Genomic DNA, 24,253 nt, shown 5'->3' on the forward strand with positions numbered 1-24,253 from the left:
GCTGAAAGTTCGGCACCTCTCTTCCTTCCCCTGTGCCGGAACATTTACAGAGCGCATGCGCAGTAGGGAGTCGACTGTGAAGCTGCATAGCTTCACTGCTGGTTTCCCCCTAGTGGAGATGGCGGCAGCAGCACCTCATCGACTCGGATGAGGACACCGCTAGATTCCTGGACAGGTAAGTTTCCTAATATGAAAAGTCAGCAACTACAGTATTTGTAGCGAAGAACTTAAAAAGTGTATAACACCTCCTCCAAGTTTGGGATTTTATGGGCAATAATCAAAACCATATATTAAAAAACTTTGATTTATTGATTCATAAAAAGAGGGGACAAAAAAGAAGGAAAACATACATAATATACATATCAAAAAATATATTCACAGTAACATGACAGTTAATGAAGTAGTGTGATTACTTTTCAAACCATTTGGGAAAATTCCCCAAGGGGAAGAATGATTGGATGATTGGACCAAAAGGGGGTCCCCAAGAAGATGGAATGTCATTGATTCGCCAGATTACAAGCGTTTTTGTTCGATGTCAATGCCTGCCTCCAAACACCTGCACAAAACGCCTGAAAAAACGCTTGAAAAACACCCAAACGCACGCTTTAAATGATACGCTCAGGTGTGAATGGATCCTTACCATGTACAACAAAAGACAACCATTACAATGAAAGGAGCCGAAAACCGGACAGAGGGAATGAGGAACGGCTGAGGAATGACCAATGAGCTGCAGAACGGGCCTGGCACAGATTACATGGTCAGATTAGGTTTCATACGTGCTCCAAGGCCTCAGAGCACTCCACGGCGTTCTCTGGATGTTTATGGCGGCGACTGTTCTGTCTGACGGCTAACGTATGAATCGTTTACAGTACGTGAAACACGCTACATCTTCCCACAAGAATTCACACCAGTCATGTTTCATGCGTTGTCAATATTATTGCCCGTGTCATAGGGGCAGCACGCTCCGTTTGAGACATCTGTCACCAAGCGTCTGTTTTTCAGGGGGATTCCATCACACAGGAGAGGAAAATAAATGACTTCTTTCAGTCACATGTAACAATGACCCCCGATAGGGCTGCTGATTTTTTTAATGGACTGTCTAGATTTCCCTACTAGTGACCTGCCCTGTAAGGCAGGCCATACACGATGTAAATTTCGAACGATCTGTGGATCGATAAATGAAAGCGGCGCTCGCGTACAGTATGCGAGTGTACCATCAATATGATTCGAAAATCGTACTTCCAAACACTATTTTTTGTGCCCTTTTAACCACACCTCTACTGGACACACCCCCTTCTGTTCTGTATTTTGTTAGGTGAAATCATACAACTCCCCCATTAATGATACGATATTTGGCCAATTTTCGCAAAACAAAAAAAAACCAACATGTTGGATCAGTCAATTCTGTCTGTCGTAAGAAAATCGAGTGTCGCACATACCAAATACGAAAATCGCTCGAATTCACTGGCGATTTGGATTTCCGTTCGAAATTCACATCGTGTATGGCCTGCCTTACTGACCCTCCAGTAGACACATTCAGACAGACCTCAAGACCTCCAATCTTCTCTTGCTACATTTATTGGCTCAGTTGTCTAGAGAGAGAGGGTTAGGGGTACAAGATACCCCAAAACAGCAAAAAATATCTCTGGCCCCCTTATGTTTGCAAAATAAAATTAGCTGGTGGCTCTAATTTCTTGAGTGACAGCTTCCCGTCCCAATATTATCAAAGTTTATGGTGGCTCAAGTGTTTTAGGGCCGTTTTTAATATTGATTGGACCCTGGGCAAACATTTTCTTGGGGCTCCCCTGCCCCCTGCTCACATGCAATTTCACTCTTAACCTTCTCTGAGACATACAATAAATAGCAGCTAGACTTAATCAGTTTATGCAGCAGATCAGGCGGCAATTGCTTTCCAGGGGTTACAGCGCACCATTACTGTCTACTGATTAGTTGCTATAAGTTACAACACATTATTTTGCTTGTTGATTGGTTGCTAGAGGTTACTGCACATCATTACTGCTCACCAATTGGTTTCTGGGGCTGGAGGGGGGATGTGATCAGTGGCAGTGGTGGGGGGATGGGATCAGTGGCAGTGAGTGCAAGAGGGGGAAATCAATCTTAGTGCTGGGGAAGGGGGGGGGGTGTGATCAGTGGCAGTGCTGGGGGTGGGGAGGAGGGATGAGTGGCAATTCTGGGGATAGGATCAGTGACAGTGCTTGGGGGGATGGGATCAGTATTTCTCACTTGCTGTCACCTGCCAGTCAGTGTCCACTTGGTTCCCCCTGCCTGCATGCAAGAGAGGGGAGGAGAGAGAGAGGGGGTGAGAGATAGAAGGGGTGAGAGAGAGAGAGGGACGAGGATGTGAGAGAGATGGAAGGGGGTGAGGGGGTGGGTGAGGGGGGATAAGAGACGGGGGCGAGAGACAGGAGTGAGAGAGAGGGTGGGTGAGGGTGGATAATAGAATGGGAGGGTAAGAGAGGGGGGTCGAGAAAGGGGGTGTGAGAGAGAGGGAAGAGAGAGATGGAGGGGGTAGGGGAGAGAGAGAGGGGAATTGAGAAAGAAATATGGGTGAGGGAGGGGTGTGGGAGAGAGAGGGGGTGGCAGAGAGAGAGGGGGTGAGAGAGAGAGAGAGTAGGTGAGAGAGAGGGGGTAAGATATGGGGGGGGTGAGGAAAAGTAACAGGGGGTGAAGGAAGGTGAAAGGGGATGAAGGAAGGTGGGAGAGAAGGGTTTGGGAGAGAGAGGGGTTAAGAGAGGGGGGTGAGAGAGAGAGGGGGTGAGATAGAGGCGGTAGGAGAGAGAGAGGGAGTAGGCGAGAGAGAGAGGGAGTAGGAGAGAGAAGGGAGAAGGTGAGAGAGAGGAGGTGTGAGAAGGAGGGGAGAGAGCGGGGAGGTGAGAGAGAGGGAGTGGGAGAGAGAGGGAGTGAGGGGGGGTGAGAGAGAGAGGGGGTGAGAGAAAGGGGATGGGGGAGGGTGAGAGGGGGGTGGAAGAGAGAGGGGAGAGACAGAGAGAGATGGTGTGAGAGAGAGTTGAGAGAGAGGCCAGCCTCGTGCTGCTCACCTTCCCCGCAGCCTTCAGGCCGCCTGCTCTCTCTGTAAAGATGATATGCAGGGTTCGGGCATATCATCCTGCCCACACCCCAAAGACACCGCTGTTGGCACCAGATTGGCAGATTTAGCTCCGCTGCCCTGCACCCTGCCGCCACCACTGGGCCGGGACTCTACATGACAAGGGGCTCAAGGGGCAGTTGCTTTGGGCCCCCCATAATGACTGGGCCCTGGGCAGCTGCCCCGTTTGCTCCACGTTAAAGATGGAAGTGTTTCAGTGGTGGCCTCCCAGTTACAAATAGTATAGAGGTCTCCAAACTTTCTAAACAAAGGGCCAGTTTACTGTTCCTTAGACTTTAGGAGGGTTGGACTAAAGGGCCGTACACATGAGCCAAATATTGGGTAGCATCGGCTGGTTCATTAGAAGCCGGCCAACAATTAGCCCATTTGTACATCAGCTGGTCCGATAGAAGCTGGCCGTTCAGCCATCGTCTGTCAAAGGGGCATGAGCGAAAAAGGTCTGCCAAGGTCATGCTAATGACTGAGAGCGCTGACTGATGTGTTCTGGCAGGGTGTGATAGTGACCCATTATTGCTGTAAGTGGAAGGGATAGTTTCTCATCGTTGGTATCAGTCAAAGGAATAGTACCCCATTGGGAGGAAAGTGTTCCAACGTTTCTATAAGTGGAAAAAAGTATGCCCCATCGTTGGTATCAGTGGGAGGAGGAATAGTGCCCTATCGTTGGTATCAGTGGGAGGAATAGTGTCCCATCATTGGTATCAGTGGGAGGAATAGTGCCCCATCATTGGTATCAATGGGAGGAATAGTGCCCCATCATTGGTATCAATGGGAGGAATAGTGCCCCAATGTTGGTGTCAGAAGAAAGACTCGTGCTTCATTGTTAGTGTCATAAGGGCAAGCAAAGGGCATCTGGCTTGCAGGTCGCAGTTTGGAGACCACTGTTCGAGGACAACAAATTGGTGGCCCTAGATACTGCAATAGTAACCTCCTAATGACAATGGATTCTTTAGGTACAGTACCTCTATTGGTGGTCCTAAATACTGCAGAAGCCCAGTAGGAACTGGTCCCCAGACCCCATCCCCTAAGGTCTCCGGGACTTAATTTCGCATAGCCAGTTATTTTGTTTGTGCTCCAACAGGCACATCTCTCTAGTTATATGGGACCTAACACAGCCCATCTTTGGGTCCTTGGTGCAAGCCCCAGACAAAGACCAGGCTCCAAGAAACAGACCTCCTTACACTGACATCCCCCTCCAGACAACAGGCCTGAGAGGCAAAGACCAGACCTCTGGACATCCTCTTCAGGCAAAGCCTGGACCCTTCACACAGGCATCTTCTCCAGGCAAAGCCTGGGTGTGAAGGACTCTATTATATAGAAGATCTTTCCAAATATTTATCCTCTGCAAGCCTATATCACTTGCAAAAACCCCTCAGTGCTTGGTCAGCCAGAATAAATATGTAAACCCCAGACTTTGTAACTTCTCATTATACCTGCCAGGGAACACTCCCTAGAAGCAGGCAGAAGCAAACGATGTTTCTGGACCTAGGAAAAACCTAACAACCCCAGATAACATAAACTAAGCTCAGGCTTTCTATAGTTTAGTTGCAAATACTACATTTAGACTAGGGACACCCCAGCTTAAAGCGCAAATAATCCCTTCTGTTGTTTTCAGTCAAGGAAGCGGCCATCTTTGCCCCTGTTTGATCTTTAACTGCCATGATTGATGCTGCACATGTGATCAGTTAACCACTTGCCAACCGCCGCAAGTACATATACTGCGGCGGTCAGCCCCTCACAGGCAGAGTGACGTATGTGTACGTCACTAGCCTGTGAGGCTCTGGGAAACGAGCGCGTGCCGCCGGAGGCGTGCTCCCGCTCGGTCACGGACACCCCCCGCGCGTGTGCCCGGCGGACCCGATGTCCGCCGGGCACTCGCGATTGTCCGTTAGAGTGGGAGAAAGGCAGGCGGCTAATGTAAACAAGCCGCCTGTCATTCTCCCCTGTGTAAGAATGGAGATCATACGGTTCTACTATGTAGGACCGTTGATCACTGTTCCTACACCTCAAGCCACAGCCAATCACAGTTAGAATCACGCCCCTAGGGACACACACAGCCCCTCCCTCTCAAAAAAGTTAACCCCTTCACTGCCAGTGTCATTTTACAGTAACAGTGCATATGTATAGCACTGATTACTGTAGTAATGTCACTGGTAACCCCAAAAGTGTCAAAAATGTCAGTCAAGGGTCCGATCTGTCCGCAGTCGCAGTCCCGCAAAAAAAACGCAGATCGCCGCCATTACGCGTTAAAAAAAAAAAAAAAACAACAAAAATGACAAAAATCTTTCCCTTAGTTAGTAAACACAATAACTTTTGCACAAACGAATCAAAATACGATTTTTGCGATTTTTTTTACCAAAAATATGTAGCATAAAACAAATTGGCCTAAAATGTTAAAAAATTTTGATTTTTACATTTTTTTGGGGGAATTTCATATAAAAAAATGTGAAAAATATTGTTATTTTTGCAAAATTGACGCGCTTTTTTTGTTTATAGCGCATGATCAAAAAATCGCACAGGTGATCAAATACCACCAAAAGAAAGCTCTGTTTGTGGGGAAAAAAAGGACGTCAAATTCGTTTAGGTACAGCGTCGCACGACCGCGCAATTGTCCATTAAAAACACGCAGGGCCAAATTGCAAAATAGGCCCTGGTCAGGAAGGGGGTAAAATCTTCCGGGGCTTAAGTGGCTAAGACACCAGCCATTGAATGGTTTGACAGTTTGGTTGAGAGCACAACCAATGTGACAATTACATTCCCGGCATGAGTCGGGAATGTAATTGTTTTTTGAAACTGTTAAATCAATGGGCTTAGTTTCTCTTTAACCACTTTACCACCGCCCACAGTAATATTACTGCGGCAGAGTGGCTCGTTATCGTCTGACGACGTAGTACTACGTCGTCAGACACTCCCCCTTCTGGGCGGCGCTTGCTCGCTCCCGCTGTTTTCAGTCACAGCGGGAGTCGGGCCAGGGGAGGAGCAGCGGCGATCGCCGCCGCTCTTCCCCGATCGTCGGGGATCTAGTGTGGAGATCCGCCCGCCTGTGTAAACACAAGCGGCGGATCTCCATAGTGACAGGGAGTGACAGATCGGACTGTTCAGCATAGCTGGACATCCGATCTGTCCATGACTCACTCAGTCCCCCCCCCCCCCACACGTCAGTAAGCACCAGGCATACATTAACCCCTCCCTCTCCAATAAAATTAACCCCTTCCCTGCCAGTGTCATTTTTACAGTAACAGTGCATATATATAGCACTGATTACTGCAGTAATGTCACTGGTACCCCCAAAAGTGTCAAAAATGTCAGTCAAGGATCCGATCTGTCCGCCGCAATGTCGCAGTCCCGCAAAAAAAAAATCGCAGATCGCTGCCATTACGCGTTAAAAAAAAAAACACCAAAAATGACAGAAATCTTTCCCTTTGTTAGTAAACGCAATAACTTTTGCGCAAACCAATCAAAATACGCTTATTGTGATTTTTTTTACCAAACATAGGTAGCAGAAAACAAATTGGCCAAAAATTTTAAAAAAAAATTGGTTTTTACATTTTTTTGGGGGGGAATTTCATATAAAAAAATGTTAAAAATATTGTTATTTTTTCAAAATAAACGCTCTTTTTTTTGTTTATAGCGCAAAAAGTAAAAATCGCACAGGTGATCAAATACCACCAAAAGAAAGCTCTGTTTGTGGGGAAAAAAAGGACGTAAATTTCGTTTGGGTACGGTGTCGCACAACCGCGCAATTGTCAGTTAAAGTCGCACAGCGCCGAATCGCAAAAAGTGGCCTGGACGGAAGACAGCAAAATCCTCCGGTGGTAAAGTGGTTAAGACAGGGACCCTACATTTAGAAGAGATGGCAGCCATTTATATTTTGTGACCTGAACCAAGAAAGTGGACCTGGAATCATACCTGTTGCTATGGGTAATTGGAAATTTTAGGACTTTTCATTTATATACTGTAACCTTTGCAAGTACTGGTAAGCAGTTGCGCAGTGGAAAGATATGTCATTCAGTTCAGGTTTACATCTACTTTAAGGAAGCTTTGCAGCAAACATCTTCAAAGTTCAGGAATTCCTGAGATGATTCACGTGCGGAGAGAAGATACCTCTCCTCATACATATATCGCAGGATGTCATGTATGTAATATTGGATTAAAATTCCACAACAAGACAGCGCGTCTCTGCGGCAGCGATCCTCAGAAGTGGGTACTGACATCCTAAAGTATTGTTGAAACCCAGGAGGACACTTCCTTCAAACGTCACTCAAGACACAGAATCTTGGCGTTGACAACCTTTGATCTGTATGAGCTGCGGTCTGTCATGACTAAATATTTGTTTTTTTTTCCTTCTACTGGCAAAGAAAATAACACGCGGGTCAAATAGAGCGCAACCATGTCAAGACTCCATTTTGTCAACGATTGGCGGAAGGCAATGCGGTCTGGGTAGAGGGGCACAGCAGACCTAAATGAACACTGGTGATGAATACAAACACTGTGGCTTGTGACTTTGTCCTGCATTGTGTTTGGTGGCAGTGGATTCCGGGAAAAATATCCAGCAGCCTAGGCCACCCATGGACTTGCACTATTTGTGGAATCTCAGCCTCCATCTTGTCAGGATCATATGATCCTGTGGCAGTGATTCACGGATCTTTGTTGATATCTACGTGGGAATCCCTTAAAGTGAACCTGTTATTTTTGTCCTCAACGGGAAAAGTACTTTAAAGAGGTAATGTTGCCAGACTATTCATTTCAACAAAAATTTTCCCATGTGCATTTAACATATTTTAGGCATGTGATTCACCTGTAAAATTCTCCCTTAAAAGCCATCCAAAAGCCCCGAGACTGCTGCTGGGCACCGCCACCTTCGATGTGATGTCAGCAGCCCCAGAGCTGTCATTCAAGTGACACTCTATGGTATTCTTCTTCTAGGAAAGCACCAGTTCCAGAAGTGTCAATCTCCTGGGTACCCCACAGCTCTCACTGGTTCCTTCTGCCTACCCCAACATCATTACAGGACTCCACAGTAACATGGAGGTCAGGGGATGGAACCAGTGACAGCTAGGGGGACCCAGGAAGTCGACACTTTCAGGAGTGTTGGTTTTCCAGGGGACTTTGGACCTTTCCTCAGCAGTTTGGGAGGCAAGAGAGGTAGATATTCTCCTCCTTCTTTACAGCTACCAGTGGCAGAGCCAGAGGGCTAGCTGGGGTGGCAATTGCCACCCCAGACGAAGTCCTTGCCACCCCGCTCGCTGAAAACATTACACTCATTAGCTGAACGATAGAGCGTGGGCGCCTGCAGCTAGTTCTCCTGAGCGGTGAGCAGCAGCGGCGCCGTGAGCAGCTGCACAGCTAACCAATCACGCGTGCCTGCCCACCTGATTGGTTCGCTGTGACGATACTCATGACGTGATTGGTTCGCTGTGCCGCGCTCACCGCTCGGTCAAGAGAAATAGCTGCGGGCCGGGCAGACTGAACATGTGGGATGGATGTGTCAGGCTGTGTTCTTCTTCTTCTTCTACCGTAGGTAAGTCTCTCTGGTCTCTGCATTGAAGGGGACACTGCATGCTGGTCACTACATTGATGGGGGTGTGCTGGTCATTACATTGATGGATGCTGGCCTGGTCACTACATTGATGGGGGGGTACGCTGGTCACTACATTGATGGGGGGCATGCTGCCAGCATGCCCCCCATCAATGTAGTGTCCAGCGTACCCCCCCCCCATCAATGTAGTGACCAGCATGATGCTGGTCACTACATTGATGGGGGGGGGGTACGCTGGTCACTACATTGATGGGGGGCATGCTGGTCACTACATTGATGGGGGGCATGCTGGTCACTGCATTGAAGGGGACACGGCACGCTGGTCACTGCATTGATGGGGGGCATGCTGGTCACTGCATTGATGGGGGGCACGCTGGTCACTGCATTGAATGGGGGCATGCTGTAGTAACTCTGCATTGAATGGGGGCACGCTGTAGTAACTCTACACTACTAAAAATGCGCGACGAGGAGGATCCGCCGCAAAAAAAATATTGCAATATATTGACCCCCCCAAAATAATACCTTGCCACCCCTGTTTTAAAAGTCTAGCTCCGCCACTGACAGCTACATGCTTTCCTCAAACATTTTTTCTTAGGTGAGAGAGACTCTTCATGGTTAACATTGGTGACAGGGACACTTTATGGTTAACTTAAAGCTGTGTGTACGCATACAATACCTTCCCTAGTCGCCCACGCCTTCCCCAACAGGCCATTACTCTTTTGAGAGATAGTGACATCATCACTGGGTCTGTCTATTGCTCTGAAGTAAGATCGAGTTTGTTAGGAGGGGCTGGAAGGCTCCTGTAAATGTCACATTACCCTGCCTCAAGTGCTGTATGAAAGAACATATCTCTGGCACCACTTTAGACATGCATCCCTGCTGGCTACTGGATCCTGCATACCTTAGCTTGTGCAATCTGCTGATCAGTTGCTTGATTATACTCTAATAGAGCGTAATCAGTCTACGTAATCAGTCTACTAGCCTTCCATCCGCTGACATCCGATTTGCGTCCTTTCAGTTCTGTTCCGTTTTTTGGAACGGAACAGAACCCTATTTTTCTTCCGCTTAAAAACGGAAAGGAAGGAAAATCGGATGTCAGCGGTGTCATCCGCTGACATCCGCAATCCCATAGACATACATTATGTCCGTATATCATCCGCAAACGAATGGGATGATATGCGGACATACGGACCGGATGACACAAGTATCATCCGTGTCTATGCAAAAAAAAAAAAAAATGCCAGAGCGGAAGAAAAAAACTGAGCGGCCGTGTGAAAGAGGCCTTATTTAATTTTTTTCCCCAGGCTGGAACTCTGCTTTAATAGAGTGCAATCAAGCAACTGATCAGAAGATTGCACAAGTCTGCAGCACCCAGTGGACAACAGAGATTACCGTCTAAAGCCCCGTACACACGTACCGATGGTCGGCTTACAAATGTTCCTCTTTTCTCCCCGGGATGTCGGTGTCTGCTGAAAAGTGCAAAGACAGCACAAGGACAGCACAAGAATTTTGTCCGCCGACTGCAGAAGTGATGTCATGTAATGGTTAACTTTCCCTGTGTTTTCTATTTTCTGAGCATGCCCAGTCTTGCAAATCTGCGGTCTGTCGGCCGAATTGTGTACTGACAGGCGAACAATCGTCCGTTCTGGTGTCGGCATACAAATATTTTCATGTTTGCAAGAAAGACTTTTGTCCGCGGATTGTGCGCAGACATCTGTCGGAGGCACCATACTAACACGCATACAATCGGCAGATCCTTCGTCCACCGACGTTTGTATGCCGACGATCGGTACGTGTGTACGGGCCTTAAAGCTATGCTGGGGATGTTCTAATAGCTAATACCTGTGAGGCAGGGGCTAAGGAGATTACAGATCAGGAGGAGAGGGGATTGATGATGATTTACGTTGTTCAGACAAGAAATGAAGACAAGTTTAAGATTGCTTTTGCAGCTTCACTGTGCTATATTGCAGAGATGCAAGTTTGCAAGAAATTAAGAATAATTTGTATTAACACAGGAGAGAACTTGCTAGAAGTGGGGGAAAAAAGGGTAAGCCTGGAGTTAAGCTTTAACAGTAATAGATTTTTATATGTGTTCACTAAAAACAAATAATAATAATAATATACTATACATCCCTAATGCACCCCAGCACACCCTCTCTAACAATGCCATTAAAGTCACTTCTGTCCCACTGCCTAAAGGGCCATACACACTATAAGATTTTCTGAAGACTTTTTCCTTCAGATTTACCTTTTCTATGTAGTGCAAGGGCCTGCCAGATTGCATACAAATTGAAAGTGTTTAGGTTTGACCTCATATTATCTGGTTTTGGTAAATCTAAAGGAAAAAGTCTTCAGAAAATCTTATAGTGTGTATGGCCCATAAGTCTAAAAGAACCGTGGCACTTGGAAAGTGCACAAGTGGCTTTCCAACAAACCTCTCATTGCATCAGTTGGCCATAGAGGTTACTTAGCAGGAGGCTATGAATAGGCACATATTGGTCCAACTACTTGGAAGATTTCCCACCATGAATCACCACTAACACTTCCAAAGACACCACAAATCCCTTAAACACACAATTATTAACCTTCCAGAAATGTATGGGGGACAAAGAACTAGTCAACACCATAGGCATGTATGCAAACAGATGCAAATTAGGAAACCATGAGGGGATATTTAAAAGGTCCAACTGTGTTGGCAGTAAAGTAGAACCAACCCCTTAAAGGGTAGATCCACCAAAAACACAATAAGCTGTTGAGATACTAGACCAGTCATGGATGGAGGTGGGTTGGCGGAAGTTTGGGCTGCTCCCTCTCACCTGCCTCCTATCCATCCATTAGCAGCCATGTGCTCCCAGAGGGGAGACACTCAAATTTAAAAGGGTTAGGACTGCAGAAAAAACAGGGTGCCGTGTCGTGGCTCTGCAGCTTACACATGCATTTGCAAATGCGTGTCAACTAAACCCCTGTTCTTTATTTATATCATGAGACAAGTCTACTTGGTTGGTGGCAGACTGGAGGGTGAGTACATCAGACTGGGGGCTGGCTGGCTTCCATGCACCTCTCTTAATCCTTTTCAATTTGTTTTTTCCGATACAGGGATGGAGACGCTGGGCATAACTGCTGGTGTCTCACCTAAACAGTGTTAATTTCGTCGACTAAAACCGACTAAAACGTTTTCGTCGACTAACACAATTCAGATGACTAAAATACGACTAAAACTAAAATGCCATTTTAGTCTTAAGACTAAAATACGACTAAAACTAAAATGGCATTTTAGTCAAAAGACTATAACTAAAACTAAATTGAAATTTGCTGCCAAAAATTAACACTGGTGCATGCTCAAAGCATAAATAATAACATATTAGATTTTTCACTCCAGGACCAGCAGTAGTATATAATGAGTTTGGAAATTGTAGAGAAATGCTTAAATAATGCATTACAAATTACAATTGAACTACACCCATTTGATTATAGATGACTAAAATGAGTTTTAGTCGACTAAAATGTAGGGCGTTTTAGTCGACTAAAATATACTGGAGTTTTAGTCGACTAAATACGACTAAAACTAAAACACTTGCAGAAGACTAAAATGGGACTAAAACTATAATGCCATTTTAGTCCTAAGACTAAGACTAAAACTAAATTGAAATTTGCTGCCAAAATTAACACTGCACCTAAAGTCCCATATAGCCCACATTGTCCTTGTACATGCTTATGCATTTCATTAGAATTCTTGTGCCTATTAGGAGGGGCTCTTACTATCCCCGCTCACATTTAATTTAATTTATATTATGGACAAACCCAAAACTCACAGGAGGACAAGAACCTGAGAAGAAGAAGATGGGGAGGTTTCAATGTTGGAGAATCTCCTACATGAAGCAAGGGGCTGACTCTACCACTAGGCTCCACCTTTATAAAAAAATATTACTTTTGGGGGTATTGGGCCTTGATGGTAAGAAGGCTGTCATTGCTTTCCTCATTTTGAAACTGCCAGTTGCTTGGCTGCCATGGATATTTCTTGGCTTCCATGCTTTCATAGACCCTGCTTTGGAAAAAGTATGCAGATCAGAGGTCATCTTATCACTCTGACTTCCAATAATGAAGGCAGAGGCACCCAGGCATCTAGCAGTTCTAGAAACAGGTCAACAAAGGTTACCTTTCTCTTTACTAGTCAAGCTTCTTTTTACAGCATAGTCTAGCAGTAGGTTCACATGACCTGGCCTGCACCACTAACAGCTTAAAGCGGAGTTCCGGCCACAAAATCGACATACTCGATTTTGGGCCATCCGCTTGTTTTTAGTCACCTGAAAAGGAAATGGATAGTTACGATTTTTTATTTTTTTTTTTTACTTACCTTGTTATTGTATAAAAATATACTCACCTTTCTTCCACTTCCTCCCTCGGCGGCCGCGGCCCGCGCCGTCACTTCCGGTTTGCAATGATTCTTGGGAGCTGAACGTCATCGCTCCCAGGAATCAATGCGACGGCACCGGCCCCGCTCGTCACTTCTGGTGCGGTGCCGCATTCCCTGCTAAACAGCTTCTGGGCATGCCCAGAAGCTGTGGAGGAAGTGACGGCGGGGCCGGTGCAGTGCATTGTGGGACCGAAGAGGACAGAAGAGGACGCAGAAGAGGATCGCGCTGGCTTCAGCTGCCCACACCTGAGATGGCAACGCTGAAGAAGAAATTTTAAAGGTTAGTATTTCTTCTTGCAGGTAAGTGTGACCCGGGACAGTACAGAGGCTATCCATTGTGGAATGTACTAGCCCTGACTGTCCCGGGGGTATTTTTATTGAAAAATTTTTTTCATGGCCGGAACTCCACTTTAATATACCTTTGAAAGGCATACATATGTTTTACCAACCTAAAGGGTTAGAATTTTGTTCAGACAGTCTCAAGAGTCACACAATCCTGCCAGATAGCCCAGCCAGCTTGTTAAAATCCCTTTTGGCTACTGCAGATAAAACAATATATCTTGGTCAAGGCTCTGCTCTATCCTCTGATTGGATACTGGAGGAGCAGCAATATACTCACAAGTAAGTCATCACTCTGCTCTTTCGCTTGGCTTAAGCCCCGTACACACGCAACGATTATCGGCCGACCGATCGTCCGACTTTTGTCCAAGTTGTGTTTTGTTGGTTGGAATGTGCCGAGACTGCACACGAATTTTCTCGGCCAACAAAAATCTACTTCAGAAGTGATGTCATGTGTTGGTTAGTTTTCTTTGTGTTTTTTCTTCACTGAGCATGTCCAGACTTGCTCATCAGATTTTTCCCTGTCGAAATCTGTACTGACTGCACGAAAATCGGCCGTTATGTTGACGGCCAACAAAAATTTTACAGTCTGCACACCAGATTTTTTTCGGCCGAAAAGTCGGAGTTGGTTGTCCGAAGCATCATACTAACAAGCCGAAAATCGGCAGATCGGATGTTGGCCGAAAATTCCCTGCCAATTTTCGACGCGTGTGTACGAGGCTTTACAGTGCTTCCCCTTCCAGTCCCGTTGTATAGGAAGCTAATATAAATACAGATATAGGTACTATTTTAAAAAAAAAACTAGGATATTTAATGGACACAGGATTAAATTAAAAATCGGTCCTTTAAATCTGTCCATAGTTGTGCAGTAAATGGGTTCTTTGGTGGCACGGACTGGTTTAGCGTTCTCCATAACATGCTGGGAAATGAGAAAAATAAATAAAAAATAATTACTCCTATTGCTTGATGGAAAGCAGCAACTTTATTTTTCCTTCCATGACAGTGGCACAAAAGTGCTGGTCTGGAAGGACTGGCAATGAGCTGGTTAAATTGTGGGGTTTTTTGGTATTATTTTTTGCCAACATTCCTGTAATGAATTGAGCATGAAAATTTCCCTTCCTCCGCCCTAATCAATTCAGAATTATCACAGCCATAAAACAGGTCCTATTAGGGGGGGGGGGGGGGGGAGACAAGTCAGATCTTGTGCTGGAAGGGGGTGTGTGTGCCCAGTGACTTGCCTCACTCATCAGCGCTCACAGATCTGCTGTTTAATGTCATTCAAGAGGAATTTTAGCTCTTCTCAAGTCCCCTCCCATTGGTATTTTGCCTTTTATACAAGTAAATGGGATATTTCCTGTGTTTTTGTGTATTCTATGTAATGGTGTAATGTCAGAGTGCCAACTGATGAGATTTTACATCAGCCTTTCTCAACCAGGGTTCTGAAGAGCCCTACGGTTCCTCCAAGGGTTTCTAGGGGTTGCTTGAACAATGAGCAATTTTTGCCTCTCCAATAAGTAACTACTGACACCGATGATCTTTTTGGCTCTCTGTAAAGGGGTAATGCTTTCCATTGACCACCAGTCTAAGAAGTCCTTTCTTCACTAACCAGTGACCACCAACGTATACCTCTATATAAGAAAGCCCTTCTCCACTGACCACATATACACTTTTATAAAAAGACCGTTATCCACTGACCACCTATATACCCATATAAGAAGACTCTTCTCCAATGACCACCTATACGCTTATATAAGAAGACCCTTCTCCACCGACCACCTATATAAGAGAACCTTCTCTACTGACCACCTATGCAGTTATGTAATCCTTCTCCACTGACAACCAATACACATACTGTATAAGAAGACCCTTCTCTACTAACCACCGATACACATATAAGAAGACCCTTCTCCAGTCATTACCTATACACTTATATAAGATGACCCTTCTCCACTGACTACCTTTACACCTAGATAAGAGAACCTTCTCCACTGACCACCAATAGACTTATATAAGAAAGACCTTCTCCACTGATCACCTATACAAGAAGACCCTTTACTACAGACCATCTGTAAACTTAAATAGGAAGGACATCCTCCACTGACAAATCATACTATACATATACACCTATATAAGGCAGACGTTCTGCACTGACAACTTATGCACATGTATAAGAGGACCCTTCTCCACTGACAACCCAAACAACTATATAAGAAGCCTCTTCTCTACTGACCAGACCACTTACACACCTATATAAGATGACCTTTCTCCGCTGACCACATCATTTTACGAAGGCTCTTTACTGACCCTGTACACTTTTATAGTAAAGTTCTTCTCTACTAACCCCGATACACATACAAGAAGACCCTTCTCCAGTCATTACCTATACACTTATATAAGATGACCCTTCTCCGCTGACTACCTTTACACCTAGATAAGTGAACCTTCTCCACTGACCACCACACTTATATAAGAAAGACCTTCTCCACTGATCACCTATACAAGAAGACCCTTTTCTACAGACCATCTGTACACTACTTAAATAGGAAGGACATTCTCCACTGACAAATCATACTATACACCTATATAAGGCTGACGTTCTGCACTGACAACCTATGCACATGTATAAGAGGACCCTTCTCCACTGACAACCCAAACAACTATATAAGAAGGCTCTTCTCTACTGACCACTTACACACCTATATAAGATGACCTTTCTCCGCTCACCACATCATTTTACGGAGGCTCTTTACTGACCACCTGTACACAGGGCCGGTGCTAGACTATTTTACGCCCTAGGCAAGACCAGCTACTTGCGCCCCCCCCCCAAAAAAAATAAAAATAAAAAGGGAAAGGGTTAAAAACTCCTCTATGTAATACCCAGTGACCCTGATCTGATGGTTCCTCCATGTTATGCTGTCATACCCAGTGACCCCCCATATTCCTTCATGTCCTTATGTCCCTCTATGTCACACCCAGGGACCCTGATTTTTTTCCATGTCACATCCTGGGACCCCAATATTCCTCAATGTCATGCTGTCATACCCAGTGACCCCAATGTTCCTCTATGTCACACCAGGGGCCCCTGATGTTCCTCCATGTCATACTCGGAGAGACCCTGACGTTTTTACATGACACACAAAGGGACCCCAATTTCTCAGGGCACACATGGTGACCCCGAACTCCTGTTACACCCAGTGACCCCTATCCCCCATGTCACACCTGGTGACTCCGATTCACCATGGCAAACCTGGTGACCCCGATTCCCTTTCACACCAGGGATCCTCCATGTCACACCCTGGGACCCCGATCCCCTGTTCTGGGGACACCCACTGGGCAGTATGAAGAGAGTGGTCTGCACTCTGCCCTCCTTCACCGTGATTCCTTTTCCCAGGACGCTCCTCTCCTGGACCACAGTGCTCTCCACGGCTCCAACCGGCTCATGGTGGATAGAGAAGCAGCAGTCAGTGCCAAGCTCCGGCTCTGGTTCAGCTCTCCTCCGCTCCCTGCTTAATATCGACCCAGGGACATGAACGGCTGCCCACCAGCTCAGTGCAGAGTATCACTTTCTGCTCGGGGTTTAGACCACTCAGCTCCAGCTGAAGAGGATCATCATGCAGGCAGCACTCCAGTGGGCTCCCTTCCTGCCTATTGGGGCCCCCCCAAACAGCGGTGGAAAGCCAAGGCCTGGTAGTTCTGCCACTGCCCCAGACACCTGGCATCTTCCTCTGTCCATTCTTCCTCCCCCACTGCGGCCCCCTCCCCTCAGCTCACAAGGATCATTAATGATGGAGAGAGAGTGCCGACTCGTGGCTGCGCCCCTAGGTGGCAATGCGCCCTAGGCGGCAATGCGCCCTAGGCGGCTGCCTAGTTTGCCTAGTGGAAGCACTGGCCCTGCCTGTACACTTTTATAGGAAAGTTCTTCTCTACTAACCACCTGAACACCAGTTTAAGAAGGTCCTTTTCCACTGACCACCTATATAAGAAGGCACTCCCCTACTGACCACTTATACGCTATATGAGAAAGCCCTTCTCCACTGACAACTTGTTCGCCAATTTTTGAAAGCGTGTCTCTTCTGACCACCAGTGCATGGGGGCATGACACTGACCACCAAAGTAGGGTAGCATGATAGATAAATGCAGGAGACATGGACATCTTCAGTAATAAAAGCAATACACTGTGTGGGCTGAAGGAGAAGTCAATGCATTTCACACCATCTCAGCGCTTACTTATGACTAAGGGGGACATGACACTGAATACCAATGTAAGGGGGCAAGACACTAACCACCAACCAATCAAGTCTATTTTCTTCTGACCACCAGTATAAGGGGGAACAACAATGACCACCAAAGTAAGGGGGCATGACACCGACCACTAACGTAAAAGAGGAATGACAATGACTACAAATGTAAGGAGGCATGACACTGACCACCAACTAAGGAAGTCTCTTCTTTTCTGACCACTAGTATAAAGGGGAATGACACCGACCACCAAAAAAGAGGGTATGACACTGACCACCAATGTAAGGGGGCATACCACTAACAACCAATCAAGTCTCTTCTTTTCTGATCACCAGTATAAGATAAGTAATATTGACTACCAAAGTTAGGCTACATGACATTAGCCACCAATCAAGGGAGTCTCTTATCTTCTGACCACCAGTATAAGGGGAAATGACACTGACCTCCAAAGTAAGGGGGCACAACAGTGACCACCAATTCAAGGCGGTATGACTCTAACCATCAATGTAAGGGGGTATGACACTAACCACCATGAAAGAAAGTCTCCTTTTTTTCTGGCCACCAGTATAATGGGGAATGACACTGACCACCAAAGTAATGGGGTATGACACTAAAAATGATTTAAAGCGGAGTTCCGACCACAAAATCATGCCTTTAGATTTTATGGCATCTGCTTCCTTATCCTTACCTGAGCAAGAATTGGATATTCCCGGCTTTTTTTTTTTACTTACCTTATTACAGAGGATAATATACTCACCTTACCATCCACTTCCTCCTTCCTCGGCCGCGGCCCGCGCCATCACTTCCTGTCCCGCAATGCGTCCTGGGAGCTCTTACTCATGGCTCCCAGGATGCAATAGGCAGTGACAAATGACGCAATGTAAGGCGGAGCAAAGTGCGGACGGCGATGCCGATCGCATAGTACTGGGCATGCGCGAGATTTCGCGCTGGATTCACCGGCCTCCGCCCACTACAACCAGGAAGCAGGGCAGACATTTCCCCACAACGGACTCGGCGAACCAGGACAAAGATGGCGGCGCTCAGCATAAATTTTATAAAGTAAGATTTCATGCTTGCAAAACTATTATTACACTGTATAAAACAGGATTAGCAGATGTATAGAGGTCAGAGGGTCACTGCTTGGGGGACATTAAAAAAAAAAAAAAAAAAGATTCTGTGGCCGGAACTCCGCTTTAAGGAAAAGGAAACACTGCATGTAAGAATTTCAAACACTTGATATTTCTGTACTTTTTACTTACAACTTTTAGGTTGGTGATGGAGTATCTTAAACAAAGTTATGTATTTATTAAAAAATCTATTGCCAACACAGCACAGCGGAGGAAAAATGCATATGATGCTTTTTTTTAGCTACGTAGTGCACCACGATGCATGGTATGTGCATTTTGGTGCTCTGTGGTGCATCATGCATCACACGCTACTATACAAGGAATTGGGGTGCCATTCACAATGAATGACACTGCACTCCAATATGCACTGTGCAACGAGCAAGTGTGCTGCCATGTGTTGTGCATAAGTGTGAATGGGCCCTGAAGCTGCCCATCACAGATTTTAGCCAATAGGGAGGTGAGTGAGGTTAAAGTTAGCATGCAACTTCAATTTGTAATGGTGTTTCAAAAAAGGTTTCCAGCACCAGGATCTTTCTTTCCAAGTGACAGACTAGCTCAGCTTCTCTGACATTCCACACTTGCTACACCTCTTTGCAGGATTTCCTGTCCCCACAAGAGTAAAATAGTTACAAAGGGGCCCATAAAACAAAAGGGGGGCAAAAAAGATTACAAGGCAAAGATCACATGGGGCAATTATAAACAGTCAATGATTGACAGGGACGGAGCAGGGTGCATGTAAGCTGCCAGAGCTGTGATTGACAAAGCAGGGCACAGCCGCTAATGTCTGTCCTCCGATTGCCCAGAGCTCTCCATCACAGACAGGTCACGCTTCATATTTCATCTTCTCTGCTGGTATCTGCGCTTCCAGTGTGGACAGGTACAGCCCGCAGGCATAAAGACAGCTACATGATAGTGCCATGTACAAACTGTAAAGGAAATTGAAGCCTGTAAAAAAATGACAATTTTAACTCTGTTTTCATAGTGGGCTCGGGGAAAACCATTTGGGGATTTAAAGAGTTTTTTAGTTTCAAAGGAAAATTATAGTTTTTTGCAGTTATGTCATGCTGGGTGTGCAAGGTTTCAAAGCTGATCTACTATTGTAGCTGCTGCCCCAGTTCCTGCACTTCTCCTGCAGCAAGAAGCATGGGTGTCCGCAGGTAGGGGCAAGGGGGGGCAAATGCCCCCCCCCCCCTGGAATCTCAGCTTCCCCTTTAAGCCACTTTGTACCATCCTGTCTGGTTTGTTTAATAATCATTTGTGCCCCTGTGTCTGTGTTTTAAAAAAATAAGCCGTTTACCAATTTTTATAGCGCCGAGCGCCGCTCATGTGGCCCGACGGCTCTCTCCCTTCCCCGTCTGACAGCTACCTGCCGCGGGCGGGCCAAGTATTCCTTGCTGACGTCAGTCGGAAGGGGAGAAGGAGGGGAGGGGGGAGAGGAGGAGAGAGGTGGCGGGTCATGTGAGTGGCGATTGGCGCTCTTAAAACTTTTTATAAAACACAGACACAGGGGCACACAGGATTATTAAACAGACTGTAGACAGGATATGAAACTTTAAATGAAACTACAGCAGAAGGAGGGGAGGGGGCGGGAACTGACAACGGAGCAGACAGTCAGGGAAGGAGGGGGAGAGAGGACAGAGGAGGACAGAAGAGCTGCAGATGATGGAGACACATAAACTGACCACGGTGTCAGGGCTCAGCAGCCTTGGTCTACCGTGGTCAGTTTACAGAGGGGAGACATGTTGAAAAGGGGCAGAGCATGGGTGACCTTAAAATTATGCCCCCCCCTGAAAAAAGTTCTGCGGACGCCCATGGCAAGAAGTGGTCCTTGGATTTTAAGGGACTGTTGTTGCAAGGACTGTCCACCTTTAGGGGAGCAGCAGTTTCCTCGAGGGTTTTGCACTTGGCTCCTGCAACTGCTGATCACTGGGCAGGCGTATGGGGCACCAGAACTGAAATGTTTTCACATATGGTACCTTCCAACTTTCCCGATATGAGGAAAAGGAACACTTTTTATTACAAGATAACAAAACAACAAGGCAAAGGGCACACTCTTGGTCATGAGGTGCAAAAAAATGGGAATTTTTACATTGTTACCTTGCTCCAGCTTGGACCAATGTAGGGATGTATTTGCCATACCTGTGGGATCCCCTATGAGGCAGAAAGTCAGTTTAGTAGGCACTACCACTAGGAAAGAGAGACAGAGGAGTTTGTCTTCAAAAGAGGGCCAGTCCCATTCCACCATTTTCCTTTTTTCATTCCATGTTCATGCCTTGGCTACAATGACTCAACATAGGCATATATCAGGAGTCTCCAAACTTTGCAAAGAAAGGGCCAGTTTACTATCCTTCAGACATTAGGGGGGGGGGTCGAACTGTGCCCAGTGGGGGTAAACAATGCCCAATCTTTGGTTTTTAAAGGGAGATATAGTTGGTGTTAGTGGGAGGAATTGTACCCCATTTTTGTTGTCAGTGGAAGGAATTATGTCCCATCGTTGGTGTCAGTGGCAGGAATTATGCCCATTGTTGCTTCAAGGACCGGATAAAAGCAAGTAAGGGGCTGCATCCTGCCCCAGGGCTGCAGTGTGGAGACCACTGGCGTAGAGCACTGTTTTATTATTTCCATGTGGCTGAAGGTCAGCTCAGCTTCAAATAACAATGGACACCATGTTCTTAGGGGTGGTTGTTCATTATGCATGAGTTTAACAATCCTGCAATGTGGGGTTTTGAAAATCCAGACCACTAATCTATATTCTTGATGCCCCATTGTTTGCAAAGTGTTTGCTACATAGTTACATAGTTTGTGAGGTTGAAAAAAGACATCAGTCCATCCAGTTCAACCTATAATGTGTGAGTGTGTGTTTGCTGTTAACCTTACATTGTATACCCCTGTATGTTGTGGTCTTTAAGGTGCCCATCTAATATTTTTTTTGAAACTATCAATGCTCCCTGCTGATACCACTGCTTGTGGAAGAGAATTCCACATCCTTACTGCTCTGACAGTGAAGAACCCCCTGCGTATTTTAAGGTTAAACCGTTTTTCCTCTAGTTTTAGTGAGTGGCCACGTGTCTTATTGTATTCCTTTTCTCTAAAAGTTTGTTCCTTATGCTAGGGTCCCCAGTACAGTATTTGTACATTGATATCATATCCCCCCTCAATCGTCTCTTCTCCAGAGAGAATAGGTTCAGTGCATGTAGTCTTTCCTCATAGCCGATGCCCTCCATTCCCATAATTATTTTTGTTGCCCTTCTCTGGACCCTTTCCAGTTCCAGCACATCCTTCCTGAGGACCGGTGCCCAGAATTGGACAGCATACTCCAGATGTGGCCGGACCAGAGTCTTGTAGAGTAGGAGAATAATATGCCATATGAGTACCACTCTGTTATTTTTGGAATTAGTTCAGGAGTGAGTAGGTGTTTTTGAATTAATATGCAATGGTCTTTCCATCCCTTGTTGTTTTTGCTTGTTTTACATACCTACATAAAGGCTACTTTCACACCTGAGCGTAGCGTTTTCGCGCGTTTTTACAGCGATTTTACCGCGATTTTTACCGCGATTTACAGGCGTTTTTACCAGCGTTTTTTGTGCAGGCGTTTTTAGATTGAATAGAAACCAATGGAAAATGCCTGTAATCTGCCCAAAAAGAAGCTCATGTACTTTTTTGAGTGTTGGGCGTTTTGCTTACAGCGTCAAAACGCTCAGATGTGAACAGGGGCCATTGAAATGAATAGGATTTGTCTTGTTGGGCGTCTTGAGAGCTGATCCTAGAGCAGAAAAACTCCCCAAAAACGCCCCAAAACACCTAGATGTGAACGGAGCCAAAAGGACTGTGGACTTTACACTAATGACCGTTCTTCGCATTATTTTGTCAATATTACAATGGGAAATGTTGCAAATACACTGAGATACATGTTACTTTGTATAAAACCCATATAGGTTTCCCTTTACAATCCAAACATAAGAATAGCCCTAAATTGCTCTATATGCTGTGTTTCTAAAGAGGTCAAGGCACACAGAATGTCCTCCTGAAACTTTGTGTAGCTTTGCAAAACCAGAAAACCTTAATCTATGCAAAAGGACAGTCCCCTCATGGTTTGTTGAAGTTGACCTTCAACTACATGGAATACGACAATAGTGCTCTATGCCAAATTTGAATCCTTTTAGCCAAGGTGGCATTGAATTAAGAAAGGAAAATAATTAAAAAAAGAAAGGCGGAGTGGGACTCTACCTCTTTTCAAAGACAAACCCTCCTGTCCCTCTTTCCTCCTCAGTTGTCAATCTTTTGGTCTGATGTACAGACCTCTAGTAAAATTGTATTATTATTTAGCTACGAAAACTGTCATGTTGTACTAAACCAGTCTCTTTCAACCTTTTGCACACCCAAAACACGTCAGCTACACATCCCTTAATGTTAATGGCATACATGTGTCCTATGGTTAATTTTTAGTTGCTATGTTGTGAGTATCCATTTTTTTATCATTTTTTATTGAATAAATGTCTGTTGGTAATGCACTAGGTGCCTGCACCTTTGTTTGTCTTTTTAGTGTTACTTTGGATTACCTTGAGGAGGGCTGCATTCGCCTAGTTTTTGGAATTGCCATTGACTTTCTGCATTTCACCACAAAAGGCCTCGTAGCGCTGGACGTGTTGGCTAACTTTGTGTATTTACCAACATTTCAGTCCTGGTGCCAGAACAAATAATCCTTCCCATAGTGGGACTCAGGCCCGACAGGGCAGTTTGAACTAAAACCCTTTCACTTATCAGAGTGGCCCAACCCAAACACCTCCTATACAAGGGCCTTCCACTCATAGCCCCCTATCACCATAATGAATGTCTTGAGTTACTGCACATACACAGGGTGATCCCAGGACATCACCTAGGGCAGGGGTGTCAAACTCAATTTAATCGCGGGCCGCATCAGCATTATGGTTACCCTCAAAGGGCCGGTTATATCTTTAAGATTATATGTCCAGAGCACCCCATGCCCCCTTACACCCTTACATGAGATGTCAAGAGCTCCCCACCATCATAGGTCAAGAGTCACCCACCCTTCCTTACATCACAATGCACCCCCCTTACCTTGTGTTACAGCCAGAAAGAAGATGCGAGTGGATCTGGGAAGAAGAAAGTGCAAGGTCTGGAGGAGGACCAGAGAAGGGCTGAAGTCAGCTTACAGAGTCTGCTGAATGCTGAGGCCAGGGGAGGGCAGAGGCAAGGTGGTGTTGTGGCTGCACAGGGAGATGCAGGATCTGTGGGAGTTCTGACCTCCACTCTGCTGCAGACTGCTGAGAGGGGGGGGTGGTCAAAGACGAGCCTTTCCGCGCACAGAGAATCACAGGATCTGGCAAAGAAGTTCTGTCCTCTCTGCTGCCGACTACGGAAACAAGGTGGGGCAGAGACAAGGGGGGTGCCGCAGTTGCAGGAGAGGTGCGAGGGCCACATGAAATGGCCTGGGTTTGACACCGTTGACC

The 24,253-nt window shown here is 45.9% G+C and overlaps 1 protein-coding gene across 1 annotated transcript in view; it reads right to left on the reverse strand.

The window, feature by feature from the left end:
- LOC309557878 (uncharacterized protein) overlaps positions 1–24,253 on the reverse strand; it is a 223,464-nt gene that overhangs the window by 179,311 nt on the left and 19,900 nt on the right. The gene's annotated exons all lie outside the window — the stretch shown is intronic.

The sequence above is a fragment of the Pelophylax lessonae genome (genome assembly GCF_965119305.1).
Source record: "Pelophylax lessonae genome assembly, chromosome: 6".
NCBI lineage: Eukaryota > Metazoa > Chordata > Amphibia > Anura > Ranidae > Pelophylax > Pelophylax lessonae.